Genomic DNA, 15,716 nt, shown 5'->3' with positions numbered 1-15,716 from the left:
ATTCAGATTGATTAGGGAGTTTATACCTTGCTGGGCACTGTCCTTCCTGGTTTTGGACATGATTTTCTTTCTTTTGTTATAGAGTCTATTTATTCTTTTGTTATACCTATTTATAATTTTGCTATACAACCTCTTCATATAAATCTATGACTATCCCATCCCTTTACAGAATCTTTTACCATAGCCATCTCTCACTCTCACTTAATATTACTATGAAAGAAATAAATACTTCAAATTACCAGCTGCAAATAAATCTCAAATAAAATTAACAGACAAATCTTGTCAAACTCTTTATCAAAAAGATTTTAGTATATCAGATCTAATAAGCACACCTAATTTATCTCAATAGCAAACCAGCCACTCATCCCAAGCTAGCTGTTAGCATCTCTGCAGTCTGCCATCTCAGCATTAATTACAGGTTAAGGTGATGGTTCTCCATGATAATCTATGTACAACACTCTCAAGCCTGTGTACTAACAAGCTCTTTTAATATAGGAAACTTTAAGAAGAAATATCAAAAATGACTCTCAAAAACATGCTAAGCAATTCCATCAGGTTAAGCTACACTATTAACAAAAGTCCAACATAAGTATTAACTATATGTAATGGCTACATAATATGTGTTACACAAGAACCCTCGCTATTGTCTTCAGAACCACTCATACTTTTTCAGTATGAGCAGCTTCATAGTCAAGATGCAAACACAAATCCTCCTAGATTTTTTTTTATTTTTCAAATTCACCCATCTTTACAAAACACTGCCAAATATTTTCATTTTTACATATTTCAATCTAGAAAGTACAAACCGTTAATGAATAATGTATTGTGTTAAGCACGTATATCAGTAACTTTACCTAGACCACATACAGGAAAACAGCCCCAGCTAAACAACATCAAAACTGTATCATATATATTTTTTCAGTCTTTATAATCCAGTGTTCCAGGAACAATGCAATAATCCAAATAATGCCTTCCTTTAATTAAATATTTTCTACACTATTTATGTTTGACTAGTGACATTAAACTAATAATAGTTTGCAAATAAAACATTGGGTGCATTATTACATATTTCTTTACCTATCAGTATTTACTATATATATACATTTCTCTGTTCAGTTAAGTAAACCTATTTGCTTTAATAGTTACATAAGTTCATAGGTTCATAGGTAGGTACTAGGCTATTGGCTCTAGGGCCTATATAAGCCTAGCCAAAGTTACCCTGGCTTTCGCCACCCAAGAAAATAATTTTCCTGTGCCACTGTCGAGCAGAGCCACAGAAGTGATCCCCAGGGTGAATTTCCTATCTCCCATCCAATCATCAAGATTTTTCTTGAAGAGAGCTAATGAGGGGCTTTGTTTGATATAGATAAGTAATTTGTTCCAGAGTATGGGAAGTCTCTGGGACAGGAATCTATCCCTCCAGCATGTTCTATTTATTGTGGTGACAAGGTTTGGGTCTCTAGACCGTGTAGCTCATAGGGATTGGGATTTCTTTAAGTGGAGCATGTCTAAAAGCTCTGGGTTTGACATAGCTTGAGTAGGCGATATGGAACGGAGTAAAGCTGCAGTTTTTTGAGACGGTCTGCATAGGGCATCTGTTTGAGACCGGTAATCCTCTTTGTGAGGTATTTCTGTGGCCTTTCCAGTTGTTGTAGATGGCTTGTGAGATACATACCAAAAGGGGCATTGTACTCTATAATGCGTCTAATGAGAGATGAGTAGAGGGGAACAATGACCTCTTTTTTCCTGGATGAGAAACCTTTTGTGATGAGGTGTGCCACATAGAAGGATTTCCTGACTACTGTGGCGATGTGATTATCAAAAGAGAGACTACTATCCACCTGTGTCCCAAGGTCTCTTATCACACTTTCATTGTTAATTAGATTACCGCCTATGTGGTAGTTCATGGGTACTGAGTTTTTACCAAAAGGAATGACAATGCACTTTTTGGCATTGAGCTTGAGGCCATGGCTTTGACACCAGGCATCTGTCTCAGCGAGGCCCTTTTGTAGAATGCCCACATCTTTTGGAGTTTTGATTATGGCTCCTAGTTTGCAGTCATCTGCAAACTTCATTAGCCAAAGACCTTCAGTGTTGGCCTGTACTTCAGAGAAGTAGATACCAAACAGGAGAGGACCCAGGACTGAACCCTGTGGTACTCCAATTGTCACTGGTCTGAAGTTGGATTTGGAGTCTGCTACTTTCACAATGTGGGTTCTGTCAGTGAGCCAGTTGACAACCCATCTTGTGACATAGGGATTTATACCTAGTTTATCTATAATTCCAGAGTGGGGGATGGTGTCAAAAGCCTTGGCAAGATCTAGATAGGCTGTGTGAGCCACCTTACCCTCATCTACGGCTTTGGTGACTGCTTCAAAGAAGTCTATCAGGTTTAGGAGACATGATCTGCCTTTTACAAACCTGAACTGGGTGGGGTCCTGAGTTTGGAAATTACCAATGTCATTGTTTATAAGTTCCATGATGATACATTCCATAGCCTTGCAGATCAGGCTTGTTAGGCTAACACGGAAGTAGTTTCTGGGGTCTGTGGTGGCTCCCCCTTTGTGGAGTGGGATAACTGTCGCTGTGCGCCATTCAGTGGGCACATAGCCTGAGGTGAGGCTATGATTGAACATGGTACTTAGGTGGGGTGCCAGTTCATTCTGTAGTTCATGTAGAACACAGCCTGGGATGTCGTCAGGTCCCATGGATGCTGTGTTCTTGGCTTTGGATAGTGTGTTTCTTACCTGTGCAGCCAAGATTACAGGAACTTTGCATTCTTCTGGTATAGAGATGGGCCCTTTAGGGGATGACAGGGGGGTAAAGTTAGCGCTGAACCTATCTGCCAGGATGTTGGCAATATCAGTTGGTTCTGTATATTTAGTGCCATTGTGCTGTAACTCAGAGCAGATCTGAGTGTTGCCATTGAGATTCTTGACATAGCTCCACAAAAATGAAGCACAAGGCGTAGCTCCGGTGCAATAAAGGCTGTCTTCCAACTTAAAAAACTTTAGTTTCACCCATATTCCAGTCCGATAGGAAGTCTGACAAACAGTTCACTTGTAAATATTAAAGTTTTATTGAAAAAATAAAAATAAAAAATGGATTAAGCGCTTTCATCTCCCTCCGGAGACTTCTTCAGAATCACAAATAAACCATTTTCCATTCATTTTATATCATCTCATGTTGTATATCATTGGCTGGCCATTAAAACTTCAATTAGAATAGTCCAGTCTTCAGAGTTTGCTGATCTCTGGGCTTTGGCTTGGTTCCTGTGCTATTCCATATCATTATTTGGATAAAGGAAAACTTCTTTGTTCACCAGTGGGAGTGGGGAGCACTGAGCAGCCTATTTGTCCCTAGAGCAGTGGTTCCAGCCAGAAACTTGTAGTCTATTGGCCATTTTGGGTCAATTCCTAGCTCTTTTCAACCCCCTGCTATAAAGCCCGCTTTAGCGAGCTTTTGCGTGATTTAGCGCAGAGTTGCCCATAGAGCACCATCGGGCAGCGCCGGTTAAACAAGGTTAAACTATTTCTGGCTCTGTAAAGTCTGCTCTTCAATTTTTCCCTTAGAACTTCTCTACTTGCAATCTAAACAGTCTATTCTCTATCTCAAAAGCTCAGCACTTGCTCCTAAAGCATTTTTATATAGGTAAAGTACTTGTATACTAAACAAAGTACTACATTAGCCTAGAATCCCCTTGAGTACCCATTTCCCTATAGGGCCCTTCTGACTCAGTTACACAGCAAACTTTTTCACTTTTTCTAGCATGTCGAAGGGTCAGTTGCTAGCGTCCTCTCCTGTTCAGCTGGTGAATCTGGGCATCTTGAGGCAATGTTACAATTGCCTCATGTACACAGACAACCCACTCCTTCTCCCACAAAACACAAATACATGTCAGAGATGCAACTATATAGCCAAACTGGAGGCTGAGCTCTCTCAACTCAGGACTGGCAAGACCAGACAGGAGGAGAAGGAAACCACGCACACCACAAACCCAGTTTCACATAGAACTATCACAACTGCAAAACAAACACATAAACACACAAAGACATACTGGAGGCACTGATCAAAAATCTACCAAAACTACAGAGGCCTCCAAAGCAGACACCCAAGCAACTGCCACCTCAAGACATAAGACATGCAACACATAGTTCTCAAAGTCAGTGTGCTAAACAGTCACAGCCCTTAAGGCCAAACACAATGCCAGACACACTTGTTATAGGTGACTCCATAGTCAGACACACTGACGTCCCACTCACCAGACTGAACAAGGAAAAGATCACAGCAAGCTGCCTGTCAGGCACTAGAATCCGCCACATAACACAAGCACTCAGGTCACTCCACAGCAAGTACAAGTATGACTCAGTCATTGTCCATGCTGGTGTGAACGACCTGAGACGTACCTCCCTGGACTACATGAAAAGAGACATAGAGGAGCTCTCAGATTATGTAGCCCAGGCCGGTATGACCCTGACCCTGAGCAGTATCCTACCCTCACCAAGAATGATGCCACAATACAGAGACAAAATGATCAGCTTTAATAATTGGCTTAATTACTGGTGTCATTCTAAGGGGATCCAATGTCTGTCTGCCTGGGATGACATGCTTGACAAGCCACGCTGCGCAAGGGACGGCTTGCACCTGTCACCCTGGGCTTCCGGATATTGGCAAAGGCTCTTGAAACCCCATAGTGCCTTTTTAGGCAAGGCTCAAATGATAAACCTACCACCCTAGAAAACAAAAATGGAGAAAAACTAAGGGTAATACTGCTCAATGCCAGAAGTCTAAACCTCAAGATGCACACCCTCGAAGCCCTCCTCAGTATGGAGAACATCGATGTCTGTGCTGTGACTGAAACCTGGTTCAAGGCTCCTGAGAGCACCCCAGCACTATCAGGTTATACCTCATATCATGCGTTCCGCCCCAAAATCCGGACCGAACCACAAAAGGAGGGGGAGTATCCATATTCATAAAGGATACCCACACCTCCAGGTTAGTGGCAACGCACGAAGCATCGGAGACCATCCAGGTGCAATTAACCATAGGTAAAACTGCCCTACAGTTTGTAACATGCTACAGACCACCTTCTCAAACTCAGGAAACCCACACAGCCTTCCTGAAGACACTGGAGAGTATGAATGTCTCTCCAAACACCATCATATTGGGTGACTTCAACTACCCAAACATAGACTGGGAACATTACTCAAGCCCCAACACCCTAGCCCAAAGGTTCCTTGAGTTCATAAACTCAAATGCTATGGAACAACTAGTCACCATTCCCACAAGAGGAGAAAATATACTAGACCTGATCATCACAAACATGGGGACAAAATGCTCCACACCGGAAGTATATCCCTCATTGGTGAGATCAGACCATAAATTAATCTCACTGGAGATCCACATCCCGCCCCCACCCCCAGCAAAAAAGACCACAGTGAAGAACTTCTCAAAAGCAAACTTCACACTTCTTAAGACTGGAGTGGTATCCTTCAAGGCCCCCGAGCCAGTGGAAACCACAACCCACGCTGCTGAAACCCTTACAAATGCCTTCTACGAGCATCTCCAGGAATGTATGGATCAAGCAATCCCTAATAAAATCAAGACCCTTTCCACCAAAGGCAGGCGCCCGGTCTGGTGGACTCCAGCCATAAACAAACTCTACAACAAGAGGAGAAAGCTACTACATGACAGAGCAAAATCCCTAAATGGGAAGGCATCTCTGATCAACACTAGCAAAAAACTACGATCACTCATAAAATCATCCAAGGCCAACTCTGAGAGAAAAATCACTAATCACTAAAAGACAATCATAAAGCCTTCTTTAGCTATGTTAGAAACCTGGGTGGAAACTCCCAGATATGCTCAGAATTAGTCCAAAATGATAAAAAAATCACTGAACCCACAGACATTGCCAACATACTGGCAGACAGGTTCAGTGCAAATTTCTCCCCTCCCTCCCCCCCAAAAGGAGAAATATCTATCCCACCAGAGTCTAGCCTCCCAAACATCTCAGATGCCCAGGTGAGAGCTGCTCTCTCTAAAGCAAAAAACACAGCATCAATGGGACCGGATGGTGTCCCCGGCTGTGTGCTACACGAACTCAATGAGGAACTAAACCCACACATAAGGCTGCTGTTTAATCTTAGCCTTACTACAGGATACGTACCCAAAGAATGGCGTACGGCAACTGTGGTCCCACTCCACAAAGGCGGTGCTTCTACGGACCCTGGAAATTACTGCCCCATAAGCTTGACGAGCCTTGTCTACAAAGCTATGGAGAGGATCATAATGGAACTCATAAATAAAGACATTGGGGACGTACAGACACTGGATCCTACCCAATTTGGCTTTGTTAAGGGCAGATCCTGCCTCTTGAACTTGGTCGACTTTTTCAAAACAGTCACTAAGGCCATTGATGAGGGTAAGGCAGTTCACACAGCCTACCTTGACCTAGCAAAAGCGTTCGACACAATACCCCACTCGGGCATCATAGAAAAGCTCACCAGCTTAGATGTAAACCCATATGTCACAAGATGGGTTGCAAACTGGCTCAAGGACAGAACACACAGGGTTAGAGTTGCTGGTGCCATGTCAGACTCTAAGCCGGTCACGAGCGGTGTCCCACAGGGCTCAGTCCTGGGCCCCCTCTTGTTCGGCATTTATTTTTCTGAAGTGCAGGCAAACATAGGGGGATTGTGGCTGACAAAATTTGCAGATGACTGCAAACTGGGCACCATAATTGACACTCCATCAGACACAGACATCCTCCAGAAAGGTCTCATAGAAATGGATAACTGGTGCCAGGGCCATGGCCTTAAGCTAAACACCAAAAAATGTATAGTCATACCCTTTGGGAAAAACAAGGTAACCCCTAATTACCACATAGGTGGTAATCCATTAAACACGGAAGAAGTTATCAGGGACCTGGGGACCCAAGTTGACAGTAGCCTCTCTTTTGACACTCACATTGCCAAAGTGGTTAGGAAGACCTTCTACATTGCCCACCTGATCATGAAGGGATTCACATCCAGATCAGGAGAGGTCATTGTACCCCTGTACTCTTCACTTATCAGACCAATGATTGAGTACAATGCCCCATTCGGAATGTACCTTACCTGACACCTGCAGCAGTTGGAAAGACCCCAAAAGTTCCTCACCAAAAGGATAAAGGGGCTCAAACATATGTCATACGATGCCCGACTGAAGAAACTCCAGCTCTATTCAGTCGCATACCGTCTGCTCAGAGGTGATCTGTGCCTGACATACAGGAATTAATGGACATGCTCCACCTCAAAAAAATCCAAATCCACCAGAGCCACGAGAGCAAGAGACTTAAACCTCAACACGGATATAAATAGGACATGCTGGAGGGACAGATTCATCACCCAGAGACTCCCTACACTATGGAACAGAATCCCAGTCCATGTGAGGCAGAGCCCCTCACTGACTCTGTTCAAGAGAAATCTTGACGAGTGGATGGGAGATCGTAGGTTTACCCCGGGAATCATCTCTGTATCACTGCTGGACAGAGGCACAGCAAACTAATGGGTATAGTATTCTCATCCTAAGGGGTGGTGAAAGCCACACACACTCTGGCTAGGCTTTTAAATGCCCTAGGGCAGATAGCCTAGTATGAACCTATGAACCTATGAACCTATTAATCAATCAACTTTTTTAAAATCTTTTTCTTGTTCACACTATTGCATGTATATATATATATATATATATATATATATATATATATATATATATATATATATATATATAAATATATATATATATATATATAAAAATAGAAAAAACAGATAGAAAAAAACGTTACATATGTTTTCCTCTGTCATGTGCTGATACTTAAATGAATATAAGACAAACATGTTAAATCAAATATAAATGCATGTATATTGTAAATACATATATATCTTAAAAATACATATATATATTTGTGCATCACACTACTATCCCTATCAAATGTTGCAGTACATGCAATCATTCGGACAAAGTCTTCATCATTGATTATGTGTAAAAAAATGATTGTATGTACTGCAACATTTGATAGGGATGGTAGTGTGATGCACAAATATATATATATATATGTATTTTTAAGATATATATGCATTTACAATATACATGCATTTATATTTGATTTAACATGTTTGTTTTATATTCATTTAAGTATCAGCGCATGACAGAGGAAAACATATGTGACATTTTTTCCTCTGTTTTTTCTGTCTATTTATATATATATATATATATATATATATGTATATATATATATATATATATATATATATATATATATATATATATATAAAATAGTGTGAACAAGAAAAAGGTTTTTAAAAAAGTTGCTTGATTAATTGAAGTTTTAATGGCAGGCCAATGATATACAACATGAGATGATATAAAAGGAATGGGAAATGGTTTATTTGTGATTCTCAAGAAGTCTCCGGAGGGAGATGAAAGCCCTTAATCCATTTTTTATTTTTATTTTTTCAATAAAACTTTAATATTTACAAGTGAACTGTTTATTGGACTTCCTATTGGACTGGTATATGGGTGAAATGAAAGTTTTTTAAGTTGGAAGACAGCCTTTATTGCACCAGAGCTACGCCTTGTGCTTCGTTTTTGTGGAATTTGGCTTTTTTGAATTCTTGACATAGCTGTTGAATGCTTTGTGGTTGCCTTTAAAGTCAGTGGTGATTTTGTTTTCATAACTAGCTTTGGAGGATTTTATGAGGGATCTCAGCTTCTTACTGAGGCTGACCAGGGAGTGTCTCCAATCATGGGATTTTACTATTTTTTGCAACAGTTTCTTTCTTCTGTTGTAGAGTTTGTTTATGGCAGGGGACCACCAGATTGGCTTCCTTTTTTTGGAGGATAACATCTGGGTTCTGTTAGGGATTGCACGATCCATGCACTCATGTAAGTGCTTATAAAGTGCATTTGTGTAGGATTCAGCAGTCATACCTCTATTGTCCGTCAGCATGGGTGTCATGAAGTTTGCCACTTCTGTCTTAAGAAGTGTGAAGTTGGCTTTGGGAGAAATTTCTTACTGTGGTTTCCCTAATGGGGGGTAGGGGAGGGATGTGGATGTCTAGGGTGATTAGCTTGTGGTCGGATCTGACCAACGAGGAATTGACCTCTGGTGTGGAGCACCGGTTGCCCATGTTGGTAATAACCAGGTCTAGGATATTGCTGCCCCTGGTGGGGGTGTGGATAATTTGATCCATGGCATTGGAATTTATGAATTCCAGAAAACATTGAGCACAAGAGTTGGTACATGAGTAGTTTTCCCAGTTAATGGTAGGGTAGTTGAAATCGCACATTATTAGGGTGTTAGGTTGTACCCTAATATTTTCCAGTGTATTAACAAATGAGGAGTGGGAATCCTGGGGCATGGTGGGGGTTCTGTAGCAAGCTACAATTTGGATTGCGGTCTTGCCCAGAGTTAGTTGCACTTGGATAATCTCGGATGCATTATGCTGAGCAACTAGCCTGGAGGTGTGGATATCCTTAATGAATATGGACACACCTCTGCCTTTAGTGTTTCGGACCAGGTTAGGTGGCCGAAAGGTGTGGTATGAATTATAGCCTGATAATGCAGGGGTACTCTCTGGAGCCTTGAACCAAGTCTCTGTCACTGCACAGATGTCAATGTTCTCCATTTTAAGGAGTGCCTCGAGTGAGTGCATTTTGAGGTTTAGACTTCTAGCATTGAGTAGCAATGCCCTCAGATTCTTCTTGCCTGTACCTGTTAGGGTGGCGAATTTGTCATTTGAACCTTGCCTAAAAAAGGCACTATAGGGGTGGCTAGAGCCTTATCTAGTATCCGGAATCCCAGGGGCGACAGGTGCAGGCCATCTCTGGCAAAGCAAAGTGGTTTGTCAATCATGTCATCCCAGGCAGACAGATACTGGATCCCCTTAGAATGACACCAGAAGCTTAGCCAATTGTTGAAGTCAATCATTTTGTCCTTGTACTGTGGTATCATTCTGGGTGATGGCAGGATGCTACTCAGGGCTAGGGTCATACCTGCCTGGGCTACAAGATTGGGCAGCTCCTCCATGTCCCTTTTCATGTAGTCCAAGGAGGTATGTCTCAGGTCATTCACACCAACATGGACAATGACAGAGTCATATTTGTACTTGTTGTGGAGTGACCTGAGTGCATGTGTTATGTGGCGGATCCTGGCACCCAACAGGCAGCTGACAGTAACTTTCTCCTTGTTTAGCCTGGTGAGTGGAACATCAGTGTGCCTGACTATAGAGTCACCTATGACTAGAGTGTTGGGTATGTTGTTATGCCTTATGGGCTGTGGTTGAATGGCACACTGAGTTTGTGGGCTATGTGTCATTTGGGTTGTGTTGGGGGGCGGAGGTTGCTTGTGTTTCTGCTTTGGAGGTCCCTGTTGCTTGGGCAGGTTTTTACTGAGAGCCTCTGTGAACATAGGTGTGTGTTTTCTGTTTCTATGTGTGTGTTTTGGTGGTGTAGGTTTTGAGGGACTATGTGCTGAGTGTGGTGTGGTGCAAGTGTTTACCTTCTCCTCTTGACTGTCTAGTCCAGTCTTGGGTGAAGAGAGCTTTGCTTCCAGTTTGGCTATATAAGTGCATCTCTCACAGGTTGTAGTGTTGGGTGGTAGGAGGAGAGGGTTGTCTGTGTACATGAGGCAATTACTGCATTGCCCCAAGATGCCCAGATTCATCAGGTAGACAGGAGAAAACACCGTGAGTTGACCCTTAGACATGCCTGGATAGGTGCTTATTTGTTAAGTACTAGAAACTGTTTTCCTCTAGACAGTGAGGAAAGTTGAGTGCTGTAGTAATTTGTAGCTTATTTAGTGCTTACAATAAGTTCTGAACAAGTGCTGAGCTCAAAGAAACAGACTTGCGTGCTGAAACAAAAGCTGGCTAGTTCTAAGAAACAAAATTAAGCTAGAAGGGTTCCCTCCAACACAGAAAGGCTTGGGGGTCTAGAAGCCTACAAATAGTCCTGGAAACAGCAAATCTATATCCAGACTAGAGTACCCACAGGAAAGGCAGGAAACAAGCTTAAACATTTTTTTTTTTAGTGGAAATAGAGAAAGGAGTAGCAGAAACTAAGCTGATTGGCCTTCTCAAATGTTCTCCCTGTATTGGGTAGAATGAGGTAATGACACTAGACTGGGAGGAGGGTCCCAGATCAAATTTACAGTAGGGGTGGGCAACTGCAAAGCCACCAACAAATAACCCAATAGATGCTTAATAAAAGTGGACAATTTCCAGTTAATACCTCACACACAGTGAAACTAGCTAGAAAAATATACAGTACACAAAGTGCTATAGATAACTTGAAAAAATAAGCAAAAAAACAGGATAGTTAATGTTATATATTATAGATCCGAGTTTGCTCAGTGTCCTTCCTTCGATTAGATCACCTAAACATATTGCTGTAAAACAATCTGTGTATTACCAGCGCTGATGCATGACCATATCAGTAATACTTTAGTGAGCATTTTTTTCTTTTTTTTTTCCCACAATGCCTCATAAATAACTTAAAACATGATCTGTTATGACTACTTGAGCCACTATTCAACTATAGCCTCAAAACGGACTTTATACCTCAGAAATGGAAAACGGCAATGGTTATCCTACTACGCAAGAGTGGACCATTAACTAACCCTAGCAACTACAGACACATTAGTCTGATTAGTCTACTATGCAAAGTCATGGAACAAATTGTCATGGAAATGATCAACAAAGACATAGGTGACCTTTGGACACTGGACCCAACCCAGTTTGGCTTTATCAAGGGAAGGTCATGCCTACTAAACTTGGTGTACTTCTTTGAGAAGGTCACTATGGCAATGAATGAGGGGAAAAGGGTGCTTCCTTCTTATCTGGACTTGGCTCAGGCATTCGATACAATACCTGACTTGGATATAGTTGACAAACTCACTAAATGGGGCATAAAACCCTACATAGCTCACAGGATTGCCAGCTGGCTCACAGACTGGGCTTAGGAAACCAGGATTGGTAAAACCACCTCCACTCAGAGACCAGTTTCCAGTGGGGTACTTCAGGGATCTATGCTGGGATAACTACTGTTTGTCATCTTCTGGAGCTAAAGGCTAATTTCAAGGGCCTTTGGCTGACCAAGTTTGCAGATGACTGCAAATTGGGACCTATCATAGATTGCCCTCATAACATAAACATCTTACAAGAAAGTCTAACACAGACAAATGACTGGTGCTAAATTCACAGATTAAAACTCATTGCCAAAAAATGTATTATAGTGCCTTTTGGAAAAATGGCCACCCAGGCTAATTATATACATACATATGGCAATAATGCCCTTTTAGCCTGCCAATATACCAAAACAGTGGTTTGTATAATGTGTCCTGGCTTTTCTTAAAATATCTGAACTAGTGCTTGCTTTAATATAATTTTGTAGTCTATTCTATGCATCAGCTAATCTCTCAGAGAACCAATTAGTACAGTACAGGGTTCAGTCCTGGGTCCTTTCCTGTTTGGTATCTACTTTTCTGAAGTACAGGCTAACACAGAAGGTCTTTGGCTAATGAAGTTCACAGATGATTGCAAACTAGGAGCCATAATTGAAACTCCTAACAATGTGGACATCCTACAAAAGGGCCTCACTGAGACAGATGCCTGGTGTCAAAGCCATGGCCTCAAGCTCAATGCCAAAAAGTGCATTGTCATCCCCTTTACTAAAAACTCTGTACCCATGAGCTACCACATAGGTGGTAGTCTACTTAACACCAAAAGTGTGATAAGAGACCTTGGGACACAGGTGGACAGTAGTCTCTCCTTTGATAATCCCATCGCCACAGTAGTCAAGAAATCCTTCTACGTGGCACACCTCATCACAAAAGGCTTTTCATCCAGGAAAAAAGAGGTCATTGTTCCCTTCTACTCATCACTCATTAGACCCATTATAGTGTACAATGCCCCCTTTGGTACGTACCTCACAAGATATCTATAACAACTGGAAAGGCCACAGAAATACCTCACAAAGAGGATTACCGGCCTCAAACAGATGCCCTAAGCAGATCGTCTCAAAAAACTCCAGCTTTACCCCATTACATATCACCTATTCAGGGGTGATCTCTGCCTAACATACAAAGCTATATCAAACCCAGGGCTGTTGGACATGCTCGACTTAAAGAAATCCCAATCCCTCTGACCTACATGCTCTAGGGACCTAAACATTGTCACCACAATAAACAGAACATGCTTGGAGGGATAGATTCCTGTCCCAGAGACTTCCATTACTCTAGAACAAACTACCTATCTATATCAAAGAAATTTCCTCATTAGCACTCTTCAAGAAAAATCTTGATGACTGGATGGGAAATAGGAAATTCACCTCGGGGATCACCTCTGTGGCTCTGCTCGACAAGGCCACAGGAAAATAATTTTCTTGGGTGGCAAAAGCCAGGGTACCTTTTTGGCTAGGCTTGTATAGGCCCTAGAGCCAATAGCCTAGTACCTACCTATGAACCTATGAACTTCTCATCCCTATAGAATCTGCTACATAGGTTGTCTGATGATTCTCTACTATGTTAACACCAAATATTCTCTGAGATGATTGTCTGTATACCTGAATAAGGTATCCACTTAAATGTCTGTATGAGGGATCCCCTTCATATGTTTGAAATTCTGGAACATCGAACCTTTGATCATTGAAGACCAGAGGATCGAAGTTCCAAAATATCAAACCTTGTGAATGGAGATCACTGTACAGTGCGGAATGGGAACTTTCCCATTTTCTTCACTGTAGTGCGATCTCAGAGATGGCATATTTAAGTAGCAGGGGATATGGGGGGTGCAGGGGGCTTGCCCCCTTCAAAAACATGAAATCAAAAGTTTTCATATTTTTTAATACTTTTTTTTGTCATTGGTTCAATATTTCGGAACTTTGATACTCTGGTCTGCGATGATCAGAGTTTCGATGCTCCAGAATTTTGAGCATATGAAGTTGACCCCTATATGAGACACTGTGGAAGTTCAGATATTTTAGTCTTTCAAAATAAGTTAAATGTTTACTTCCATGGATGCTCTTGGTATATTTCTGCTGTATTCCTTCCAGTTTATTCATGCTTGTTTTCTTATAAGGTTTCCACACTGTTATTCCATACTCAAGTTTGGATCTAATATAACTAACAAAGAATGACTTCATCATTTCTGATTTCCTAATCTTTGTAAATCTTTTTATACAACCTATAGCTCTATAACTATTGTTAACCAATTGGATGATATGATTAGAAAAACTCAAGGCTAGATCTACCATATACCTAGGTCCTTAAATGAATCTACAGTTGCAATCACTGTGCGCTGTATTAAGTATTCACCTTTCAATTTTTGTCTCATATGCTCAGTGTTTGATGTATTTGTCACCATATTATTTTCCTGTGCCCAAATGGTCATTTTAGTCACGTTATTTAGCAGGCATGTCCCATCTGTAAATATTTTATTTTATTTATTTTATTTTTATTTATTTTACATTTGTTAAGCGGGTTAGTCTGGCTGAGCTTTTGGCTCATTTTCAGCAGAGACCTGGGGAGAAAAGCTCCTCGGGACTAGAAAACAATTTATTAAATTTTAGTAACATAGTAGCAACAATCAGCTATGGGATCTTACAAGCAGAGACCTAGAGAGAAATAAAGTTCCTCAGGCAATTCAGTTATACAGAGTATTAACAACTGGCAGACAAGTCTGTGATTTGTTACAATCAAGGTTTTAAACAATTAGCAGAAGAAAATGTGACTAGTTACAATATTATTTAAGCTGCTTAGAGCAAAATGAGTTAATAGTTAAGCAGATGCTTATTTAAAGTGGGTAGGATCTAGTTGTATAGGAGTTTGGAAACAAGAAAGGAAAGTAAGAATGGCTAGTAGGCGATGTAGGGGAGGTTGAGTATAGGAGACATACTAGACAGGTAGGTTGCTTTGAGACTGTAAGAATTAAGAGTGGTTGGAGACAGAGGAAGGGAATATGTAGGAAGAGGCAGGGGAATAGTGTTAGAGATACATTAAGAGTGAGGTGGTGAAATAGGTGAAAGGATGGTGGTTTCAGGGTGGTTGGCTACAGTGGCAAGACCACTTTGCTTTTAGGTATTTCCTTGTGGCTAATTTGAAACTTTTGCTATGCTGGAGGAATTTTATTTCCAAGGGAAGTTGGTTCCAGGATGTAGCTAGGTTATAGTTATAGAGAAAGCGGCCTATTTTGGTTTTGGATTTGTAGATGTCTAATAATTCTTGATTTGAGCTGCGTAGTGTCCTAGCAGGGGAATATTTGGATATGATAGTGGAGAGGCTGGAGCAGAAGTAGGGTAGATAGAGGATAGAATGGATGATTTGTAGCTGGTATAGTTGGAGCAGCTGAGGGAATTCTAGCCAGTCTAGTTGCTGTAGTGCTAAGCAGTGGTGTGACTTGTAGGTTTGGTTAGCTGCAAATCTGGCGATCTTATTATAGGTAGTTTCAAGCTTGAAAATAAGTGTAGTATTTAGGTTTTTGAATATGTGACAGCTGTACAGGAGTGTTGGGAGTAAAAAAGCTTGGGAGAGAGTTATTTGGGCAGTGTTAGTTAAGTATTTCTTGCTACGGAAAAGGCGTCCAAGTTTCTGATGAGTTCTTTTTACCGAGTTAGTAATATGGAGATCAAACTTAAGCTGATCATCTTTTGTAACACTTACAATTTGGTACTAGATTCAG

Source organism: Protopterus annectens, chromosome 3.part0, assembly GCF_019279795.1.
Source record: "Protopterus annectens isolate FY-2018-M chromosome 3.part0, PAN1.0, whole genome shotgun sequence".
Lineage (NCBI taxonomy): Eukaryota > Metazoa > Chordata > Ceratodontiformes > Protopteridae > Protopterus > Protopterus annectens.
This window is presented reverse-complemented; position numbering follows the sequence as displayed.